This window comes from Arachis ipaensis, chromosome B4 (assembly GCF_059453495.1).
Source record: "Arachis ipaensis isolate K30076 ecotype BB chromosome B4, ASM5945349v1, whole genome shotgun sequence".
Taxonomy (NCBI): Eukaryota; Viridiplantae; Streptophyta; class Magnoliopsida; order Fabales; family Fabaceae; genus Arachis; species Arachis ipaensis.
Genome location: NC_142439.1, coordinates 69,149,741 through 69,161,216, shown reverse-complemented (window position 1 = coordinate 69,161,216; position 11,476 = coordinate 69,149,741). Strand labels below are relative to the sequence as shown.

The following is an 11,476-nucleotide window of genomic DNA, read 5'->3' as shown; positions in this document are numbered from 1 at the left end:
GTATGAGCCTCAGATTCCCATGGTTCCTCATTAGGGAACTCCATGGAGGTCAGTGGGCATCCATTGAGGTCTTCCTCAGTGGGAATCACTGCCTTTTCCTCCTCTCCATGTTTGGCCATGTGAGATGTGGTTATGGCCTTGCACTATCTTTTTGGATTCTCTTCTGTATTGCTTGGGAGAGTGCTAGGAGGGAGTTCAGTAATTTTCTTACTCAGCTGACCCAATTGTGCCTCCAAATTTCTAATGGAGGACCTTGTTTTAGTCATGAAACTTTGAGTGGTTTTGATTAGATCAGAGACAATGGTTGCTAAGTCAGAGTGGCTTTGCTTAGCATTCTCTGTCTGTTGCTGAGAAGATGATGGAAAATGCTTGCTATTGCTAAACCTGTTTCTTCCATTATTGTTGTTGTTGAAACCTTGTTGAGGTCTCTGTTGATCCTTCTATGAGAGATTTGGGGTGATTTCTCCATGAAGGATTATAGGTGTTTCCATAGGGTTCTCCCATGTAATTCACCTCTTCCATTGCTGGGTTCTCAGGATCATAAGCTTCTTCTTCAGAGGAAGCTTCCTTAGTACTGCCTGTTGCTGCTTGCATTCCAGACAGACTCTGAGAAATTATATTGACTTGTTGGGTCAATATTTTATTCTGAGCCAATATAGCATTCAGAGTATCAATCTCAAGAACTTCTTTCTTCTGAGTTGTCCCATTATTCACAGGATTCCTTTCAGAGGTGTACATGAATTGGTTATTTGCAACCATTTCAATGAGTTCTTGAGCTTCTGCGGGCGTCTTCTTCAGATGAAGAGATCCTCCAGCAGAGTTATCCAATGACATCTTGGATAGTTCAGACAGACCATCATAGAAGATTCCTATGATGCTCCATTCTGAAAGCATGTCAGAAGGGCACCTTCTGATCAATTTCTTGTATCTCTCCCAAGCTTCATAGAGGGATTCACCATCCTTCTGTCTAAAGGTTTAGACTTCCACTCTAAGCTTACTCAATTTTTGAGGTGGAAAGAACTTTGCCAAGAAGGCATTGACTAGCTTTTCCCAAGAGTTCAGGCTTTCCTTAGGTTGTGAATCCAACCATGTTATAGCTCTGTCTCTTACAGCAAAAGGAAAAAGCATAAGTCTGTAGACTTCAGGGTCAACCCCATTGGCCTTGACAGTGTCACAGATTTGCAAGAATTCAGCTAAGAACTGATGAGGATCTTCCAATGGAAGTCCATGAAACTTGCAATTCTGTTGCATTAGAGAAACTAATTTAGGCTTAAGCTCAAAGTTGTTTGCTCCAATGACAGGGATAGAGATGCTTCTCCCATAGAAATCAGGAGTAGGTGCAGTGAAGTCACCAAGCACCTTCCTTGCATTGTTGGCATTGTTGTTGTTTTCGGCTGCCATGGTTTCTTCTTCTTTAAAGAGTTCTGTTAGGCCCTCTAAAGAGAATTGTTCTTTAGCTTCTCTTAGCTTTCTCTTCAAGGTCCTTTCAGGTTCAGGATCAGCTTGAACAAGTATGCCTTTATCTTTGTTCCTGCTCATATGAAAGAGAAGAGAACAAGAAAGCAAGGAATCCTCTATGTCACAGTATAGAGATTCCTTAAGGTGTCAGAGGAAAAGAAGAATAGAAGGAGGAGGTGGAGAAGAGGGAATTCGAACTTATCAAGAGGGACAGAGTTCGAATTGCACCTTGATGAGGAGCCTTAGTCCTTTAAATAGAAGGATGTAAAAAGAGGGGAAGAATTTTCGAAAACAATTTAAAAAGATTTTGAAATAATTAAAAAGAAATTTGAAAATTTGATTGAGATTTTTGAAAACTAAGATTCGGAAAGAAATAAAGTGATTTTTTAAAAAAAAGATTTTGAAATTAGAAAAAGATATGATTGAAAAAATTAATTTTGAAAAAGATGTGATTGAAAAGATATGTTTGAAAAGATATGATTGAAAATCAATTTAGAAAAAAAAATTTTAAAATTAAAGTTGATTACTTGACTATCAAGAAATTAAAAGATATGATTTTAAAATTTAAAGTTTGATACTTTCTTAATAGGCAAGTAAGAACTTGAAAATTTTGAAGTAAATCTTTAATTGAAGCAAGGATTTTTGAAAATAGAAAAATAAATATAAAATGGAAAGAAATTGATTTTGAAAGAGATATGATTGAAAAGATATGATATGAAAAAGATTTGATTTTGAAAAATTATGAAAACTTAAAAAAAATGTGCATTAAAAACAAAATCTTCCCTCTTGTGTCATCCTGGCGTTAAAGGCCCAAAATGGTATCCATTCTGGCGTTTAACGCCCAAAATGCTACCCTTTTGGGCGTTAAACGCCAGTTTTCCTTCTTCACTGGGCGTTTTGAACGCCCAGCTTTTTCTGTGTAATTCCTCTGTAGCATGTTCTGAATCTTCAATTCTCTGTATTATTGACTTGAAAAGACACATTTTTAAAAAAGATTTTTGGATTTTTAATCGAAATGCAACTAAACATGGAAAACTAAAATCAAACAAACAATGCATGCAAGACACCAAACTTAGAAGTTTGTATACTATTGACACTAACAAATTGAGAATGCATATGAAAAACAACAAAACACACAAAACAAGAGAATTTAAAGATCAGAGCAAGGAAATCATCAAGAACAACTTGAAGATCAATGAAGAACATAATGCATGAATTTTTCGAAAATTAGATGAATGCAGTTGACACCAAACTTAAAATTAGACACTAGACTCAAACAAGAAACATAAAATTATTTTTGGTTTTATGATTTTATACTTTTTTTGTGCTTTTTTTTTTTGAAAATTGAGTGGAAAAGAAAAAATAAGGGTTCAAAATTCTTAATGAGAATTCCAGGAATCATTGCAATGCTAGTCTAAAACTCCGGTCCAGGAATTAGACATGGCTTACTAGCCAGCCAAGCTTTCAAAGAAAGCTTCGGTCCAAAACACTAGACATGGCCAATGGCCAGCCAAGCTTTAGCAGATCATTGCTCACAACAGCAAAATTGATAGAAATCAACAAGCTCTTGTGATGATAAGTTGAAACCTCGGTCCAAAAGATTAGACATGGTTTCACAACCAGCTAGACTTCAACAGATCATCATGAAACTCTAGAATTCATTCTTAAAAACTCTGAAGAAAAAATAAAATTTTTTTTTTGAATTTTTTGAAAATAAAATGTAAAAAGACTTAAACATAAAATATAATTACCTAATCTGAGCAACAAGATGAACCGTCAGTTGTCCAAACTCAAACAATCCCCGGCAACGGCGCCAAAAACTTGGTGCACAAAATTGTGATCATCAATGGCACTATCAACATGGTACGCTCAATTGTAATCTCAACTCTTTATCACAACTTCGCACAACTAACTAGCAAGTGCACTGGGTCGTCCAAGTAATAAACCCTACGCGAGTAAGGGTCGATACCACGGAGATTGTTGGTATGAAGCAAGCTATGGTCATCTTGTAAATCTCAGTCAGGCGGATTCAAATGGTTATGGATGATGAATGATTAAAAGATAAATAAAACATAAAATAAAGATAGAGATACTTATGTAATTCATTGGTGAGAATTTCAGATAAGCGTATGAAGATGCTTTGTCCCTTCTGTCTCTCTGCTTTCCTACTGTCTTTATCCAATCCTTCTTACTCCTTTCCATGGCAAGCTGTATATTGGGCATCACCGTTGTCAGTGGCTACAATCCCGTCCTCTCAGTGAAAATGTTCAACGCACTCTGTCATAGCACGGCTATTCATCTGTCGGTTCTGGATCATGTCGGAATAGAATCCAGTGATTCTTTTGCGTCTGTCACTAACGCCCCACAATCACGAGTTTGAAGCTCGTCACAGTCATTCAATCCTTGAATCCTACTCAGAATACCACAGACAAGGTTTAGACCTTCCGGATTCTCAAGAATGCCGCCATCAATTCTAGCTTATACCACGAAGATTCTGATTAAGGAATCCAAGAGATAAACACTCAATCAAAGGTAGAACGGAGGTGGTTGTCAGGCACACGTTCATAGGTGAGAATGATGATGAGTGTCACAGATCATCACATTCATCAAGTTGAAGAATAAGTGATATCTTAAAACAAGAACAAGCTGAATTGAATAGAAGAACAATAGTAATTGCATTGATACTCGAGGTACAGCAGAGCTCCACACCTTAATCTATGGTGTGTAGAAACTCCACCGTTGAAAATACATAAGAACATGGTCTAGGCATGGCCATAAAGCCAGCCCCAAAACGTGATCTAAGGTAGCATAGAACTACTCAAAGATTCGACTTCAAATACAATAGCAAAAGGTCCTATTTATAGAGAACTAGTAGCTTAGGGTTTACAAAAATGAGTAAATGATGTAAATATCCACTTCCGGGCCCACTTGGTGTGTGCTTGGGCTGAGCATTGAAGCATTTTCGTGTAGAGACTTTTTCTGGAGTTAAACGCCAGCTTTTGTGCCAGTTTGGGCGTTTAACTCCCACTTTGGTGCCAGTTCCGGCGTTTAACGCTGGGAATTCTGATGCTAACTTTGAATGCCGGTTTGGGCCATCAAATCTTGGGCAAAGTATGGACTATTATATATTGCTGGAAAGTCCTGGATGTCTACTTTCCAACGCATTTGAGAGTGCACCAATTGGGTTTCTGTAGCTCCAGAAAATCCACTTCGAGTGCAGGGAGGTCAGAATCCAACAGCATCTGCAGTCCTTTTCAGCCTCTGAATCAGATTTTTGCTTAGGTCCCTCAATTTCAGCCAGAAAATACCTGAAATCACAGAAAAACACACAAACTCATAGTAAAGTCTAGAAAAGTAAATTTTAAATAAAAACTAGTAAAAATATAATAAAAACCAACTAAAACATGCTAAAAACATACTAAAAATAATGCCAAAAAGCGTATAAATTATCCGCTCATCAGAAGCTATTATATTTACTAACTCGCTGAAGGCGGCCGTGAAATTTTGCACACACTTATTCATCCTTTCTTGCCTTTGAAGAATAACACGAAGTCTGTCATCCATTGGAGGTTGGGGTGGATGTGAGGATTCATTGGTTGGGAGAGAGGGTTCATAATAGGAAGGTGGTTCATCTTGATAATGATATGGAGATGGTGAATATTAAGGTTGTGGTTCATGAGAGTAGTTGTGTTGGAAAGGTAGTGGTTCTATGTATGGTTCATATGGTTCATAAGGTGGTTGGTATGGTGGATGAGGGTTAGGATCATATGGAGGTGAATGGTGAAAAGGGGCTTGTGAGTTTGGTGGTCCAAAGTCATGTTGAGGAGAGGGTTTATAGGCATATGGTGGTGGTTGTTGATAGTCCATTGGGGGTGGTTGTTGCCATGAGGGTTGATCAAATCCTTGTGGCTCCTCCCATCTTTGATTATTCCAACCTTGATGCCTGTTCTCATTGTAATTTCCTCTTCCTGCAATATAATTGTAACCAGACTCATAGCCAAAGGGGTGAGAGTTCATAGTAGCAAATAAAATTAAAAACAAAAATAAAAACAAATTTAAATTAAAAGGTTATTTAAATTTTGAATTTAAAAATTAAATTTTGAAACTTTAAATTTTAAATTTTTGAATTTTGAATTTTTGAAATTTGAAATTTAAAAATTTTTAAATTTGAATTTTGAAAATTTTTAAAATTGAATTTTGAAATTTGATTTTAGAAATAAGATAAGATAAAATAAAAATTTTAAAATAAAAACCAATAATCTCTTAACTTAAGAAAAATCAAAAATAAAAACAAAAATAAAAACAAATAAACAAGCAAAAATAAAATATTTACAATAACCAATAATAAGGCACACGTTTGCAATTCCCCGGCAACGACGCCATTTTGAAAGAACTGAAGATTGATGGTTTAGAAGTTATAGTAAACTCTCGTTGTAAGTATAGTTACTAAACCAAGCAATCAACCTTTCTTACAAACATTTTGGTTGTCAAAAGTAACAAACCCCTAAATAAATTGTTAACCGAAGTATTCAAACCTCGGGTCGTCTTCTCAAGGAATTGCAGGGAAGTATTCTTATTATTGGTTATGAGTTTTGTAAATTGGGGTTTTAGGAGTTTGGGCAATGGGCACAGATATATTTAAATGACAAATAAAATAAATAAATAAATAACTGTAAAATAAACTTTTGGCAAGGTATGAGAAATTGGAAGTCCAGACTTAGTTATCCTTATCAATAATAATGAAAGTTGAATCTTAATTCCACTTAGTTGACCTTTACTAAAGCAAAGGAAGGTCAAGGGACAAATTGGTTTGATCTTCGAATCCTATTTATTTCCTAAGAAAAGATTGGGATTATTGAAATTCAATTCAATTGGCAAGATAATAATTATTAATTATGCTTTTGAATTGGATAACTCCTGAGTTACTGATTTCTTAACCAAAATCAAAAGGGAAAAAAAGTAAATTTACTGGAATAAAAATGCCTTCAGATGGGAAGCAATAATCATGTAAATAAAAGAAAGCAATAATAACTGAAATACCTTAAATAATATTAATTCAAAGAAAATCATAACATGAATGTAGCATAAGCCAAATAGGCAACATAACTAATATAAGCATTAAAATATCTGAAAATAAGAGATAAATATAAAGTAAAAGAACATTGAACCTGGGATTTAGAGGCACTTCTAAAACTAAGAAAAATCCTAAATCCTAATCCTATGAGAGAGGAGAGAACCTCTCTCTCTAAAAACTACATCTACTCCTAAAATTGTGAATATGAAAGCCTGATTATGAATGGATGCATTCTTCCACTTTATAGCCTCTAATCTATGTTTTCTGGGCCGCAAACTGGGTCGAGAACAGCCCAGAAATCGCTGGAGAAGAATTCAAACACGCTGATTTCCGTCACTGCAACGCGGCCGCATGGAGCACGCGGTCGTGTCACCTAGCGTCAGAGAAACTATGGCATAATACATATCAAATCGAAGTCCCGGACGTTAGCTTTCTAACGCAATTGGAACCGCATCGTTTGGACCTCTGTAGCTAAAGTTATAGCCGTTTGAGTGCGAAGAGGTTAGGCTGGACAACTTAGCAATTTCTCCAGCTTCTTGTATTCCTTCAACTTTTGCATGCTTCCTTTCCATCCTCTGAGCCATTCCTTCCCTGTAATCCCTGAAATCACTTAACACACATATCAAGGCATCTAATGGTGATATGAGAGGATTAATATTAGAAATTATAAGTCCAAAGAAGCATGTTTTCAATCAAAGCACATAATTAGGAAGGCAAATGTAAAACCATGCAAATAGTATGAATAAGTGGGTAAAGAGTTGATAAAAACCACTCAATTGAGCACAAGATAAACCATAAAATAGTGGTTTATCACCCATACTCCAAGACTTACAATCCTTGTTGGAGGAACCACCCAAACTTTGGGTGGGGAAATCAACAAGACCAAGGCCAAGATCAGAGATGCCACAACCCCAACAATAATGCAGCTCACCAACATTCCACACAGAGATCATATCAGCACCCACCTAACAACACACCTCAACATCCATACCAAAGCCAAAATGGCCCTTCTCATCCCTCCAATCTCAACTCACCATCATCGGAAGAAAGACTATCAAGGATTGAGACTCTACTTGAAGGCATATGCAAAGAGATTCAAGATAACAAGGTGTTCAAAGAGGAGGTGCGAGCTAATCTCAAAAACCAGGGAGACACCATTCAGAGGCTGGAATTTCAAGTGGGATACCTCTCTGAAAAGATTCCCAAACCTACTGATAACTTCCCAAGTGACACAGAGAAGAACCCGAGAGGTGAAGCAAAGAAGGTCAGATGGGAAGATTGCAAGATGGTCACTATAAGTGATAAGGGGACTGAGGAAGAGCCGAACAAACCATTAGAACAACCTGGAGATACATCAGCAGAGAAACAGGAAGAGGATCACCAAGAAACCAAAATTTCACAGAAGGAGCTGCTGAGACTCTATGCACCCTTTCCCCAAAAACTCAAGAGTGGTGTAGAAAATAGAATATACTCAAGGTTTCTTGACATGTTTGCATCTCTCCATGTAAACATACCATTCATCAAGGCCCTCCAACAAATGCCCTCATACATTAAGTATATGAAGGAGCTGCTGACCAGGAAAAGCTCACTCAAAGGAAGGCAAACAATAGTGATGAATAAGGAGTGCAGTGCTCTCATTCAACCAGAGATGCCTACAAAAAAGAAGGACCCAGGGAGTTTTCATATCCTCTGTGCCATAGGAGGAACAATGTTTGACAAAGGACTCTGTGACCTAGGAGCAAGCATCAACTTAATGCCCTTATCCCTTATGAAGAAGCTGCAGATCAATGAGCTAATGCCCAGAGACGTAGTCATCAGGCTGGTTGACAAAACTCAAAAACAAGCAGTAGGAGTGGTTGAAAACGTGTTGGTAAAGGTTGGAAACTACTTCCTTCCTACAGACTTTGTCATATTGGAAATGGAAGAGAGTCACCTTCACCCAATAATATTGGGAAGACCATTCCTAGCTACAGTCAGAGTGCTCATAGATGTGGAGCGAGGAGAGCTAATATTGAGAATACATGACGAACAACTCGCATTCAATGTCTTCAAACCCTCAAAAGAAGCAGATCAGGAAAGCAAGGAACCAAGGAAAGAGCACGACAAAGCACTGGTGGAAGAAATAAGCATTGAATCACAGGGAATCCCTTTGGTTGATGAACAAGATAATCAGCAGCTGTCACAACTCAAGGAAAATCAGGAGGAACCTAAACCACCAGAGTCATATGAGACCAGCAATAACATTTCCTTGAAAGAAGAGGCCACAAAGAGTAGGGCAACATCAAAAGCAACAAAGAAGAAGGCACCAAGGGGATGGAGGAACAAGAAGATCCCTACAGAGGATTTCTCTCCAGGGGATAAAGTGATCTCAGCTTACTTCCTAGATATCCCACCTCATCTCCCCGCCATCCTATCTCAGCTACCTAAGGTTTTCACCATCAACAAAGTTCTCTCCCTAGAGCATGTAGAGATCCTTGATGAAGCCAATGGATATAGGTTTACTGCAAGAGGGGAAGATCTGAAGTATTACCAACCACCCTGACAAAGGGCAGAACGTCAAGCTAGTGACGCTAAAGAAGCGCTTCATGGGAGGCAATCCATGTTTTATATGCTTTTAAAAGTAGTTAATAATGCAAGGTTCATGAAGTCCAAATCAACTCTGACATATACTTGAATGAATCCTTTTATGCAACATATAGTGAAGAACAAGTTTGGTGTTCAAGGCACACTAAGAGAACATGAATGCAATTCATATCATGTCACTCTTAGAACCTTGAACAATTCCTTTTACTCCACATGGCCACAAACTAAGTTTGGTGTCACCAATGTTGCATACATGGACAATCAATTAGTCAGTTAGTTTGTACTTATGAATAACACTTAGTCAGTTAACAACAAAAAAATTTTAAAAAAGTAGTTACTCTTTCTTTTCTTTTAAATTTTGCCACCACTTTCCACAAATTCATTAATCACATCCCTTTATTTGTAGGAGAATTGATGGGACAATTGAAGAAGGAGGATTCGGCCACCACAAAAGGAGAAGTACTATACACGTGTTTTCAAGGGGGATGCATTGGGAAATGTTGCCATGCAACATTGGAAGAGTGACACGCTTGGAAATCGAACCAACCCCCCTTCATAAAGTTGATGATCCTTGTGCTCATTCCATGCTAAACCCCATCCGTTCATCACACAACCACTCCATCAATCCACACCTTTCATTCACTCACCATCTCCCTATATAAAATGGTTCCTATTCCATACCCCTTCCACATCCCAAATTCTCATTCTTTGTACTTCTAACTTTCGGAAACCAATACCTCTTACCCCATCAAAAACACTCTCACTCACTCCCTTAACTATAGCCTATCCTAACCCGGCCAAATTTCACCATCTATCCACACCCTTTAACACCTTCAAAAAGACACTCATGGCATTATCGAGCTCCAAGAGGCAAAAGAGGAAGGAACCGGTGGAGAGCATCCCTTTCGATGAAGGAAGATTCCAAACTGCATTCCATGAACTCGAATTTGAATGGATAAAGCTCAAAAAGATATTGCCTGAGTTAACATTCCAGTTTAACGAGGATGAATGCCCACAGATTCGAGAGAAGATTGAACAAAGGGGCTGGCAAAGGCTCACGAACCCAGAAGCAAGGATAAATGCAAACCTCATCAAAGAGTTCTATGCAAATGTGGTCAGAGAAGACAAAACCAAGGCCCCCACCTTCAAAAGTTATGTGAGAGGAACAGAGGTGGACTTTAGCCCCAATGCCATAACAAGGACTCTTCAGCTAAAATCACCACATTTTGATGAGCCCAGTTATCATGTAAGAATAAGTAATGGCCCCGACAATGATGAACTTGAAGAAATTATGAACGATATGTGTGTTATAGGATCTGACTGGGAGAGGTATTCAAATAGGAGACCCCAGTTCATCAGGAGAGGAGACCTCATCCCGGAAGCCAAGGGATGGTTTGAGCTCGTGAGGAGATCTATCCTCCCAGCCGCGAACAATTCGAAGGTTAACACTACTCGAGCTACTATGGTACATTACTTAATAAAGGGTGGAGGCATCAATATGCACGAGATTATAGCTGAGGGGATTCAAGAGTCAGCCGAGAAGAATGATCCAGGTGCTAAACTTTGGTACCCCAGCACCATCCTTAGACTATGTATGAAAGCCAAGGTAGTCTTCGAGGACAGCAATCCAAGTTGGGTGAACCCTGGAAGGTCAGTCACGCTACAGCGAATAACTTATGTGGCACCCGCCCAACAACAAAGAAGGCCTCAAATAGGAAAAAGAACAGCACAAGAGGGACCTCACCGAGAAGAATCTCATGAAGAAGAATACCAGCAAGAAGAGTACTATGATCCAACCAACATCAACTTGAATCACATTCACGGAGCCATTGAGGAGCTAGCAAGGAGTTATATGGAGGGACAAGAACAACAATTGCACATTCAAGCCCAAAGGATGGATCGTCAAGAAGAACTGCTTTCTAATTGGATGAATCAACAAGGGGAGTGGCAGAAATAGCAAATAGAACATTACTCCCAGCTCACTCAAGCCATCAATCAAGTGACTGAAAGGCAAGAGCGTCAAGACAAACGCCTTCAAGAATTCAACCAACGACAGCTAGCTCAGACGAAGGCATTCAATGAGTTCAACGTACTGAATGAAGGACGGCAACTACATAGGGAGGAGTTCAACATAAACACTCAAGCCAAGTTGAACTATATGTCTAGTCATATGCATAATCTACACTCTGCAATCTCTAGGTATGATGAAGACCAAAAAGAGCTAATAGAACAAGAGGAAAGGAAGGTGAAACAGCAGAAGGAAACATTGAAAAAGAAGATGGAAGATGCTGGCTTCTGGAAAAAGTTGATTGGAAAAGGCAAGGGAAGTGGGAGTTCAAGCACTCAAGAAAAACACAAAGG

General features: G+C 38.4%; 1 non-coding gene across 1 annotated transcript; it reads left to right on the top strand.

Moving 5' to 3' along the window:
- Nucleotides 1-888: 888 nt before the first annotated feature.
- Nucleotides 889-996, top strand: LOC148567827 (small nucleolar RNA R71). Its single transcript, XR_015882859.1, has one exon. It is a non-coding gene; the product is annotated as a small nucleolar RNA R71 (small nucleolar RNA).
- Nucleotides 997-11,476: the final 10,480 nt, after the last annotated feature.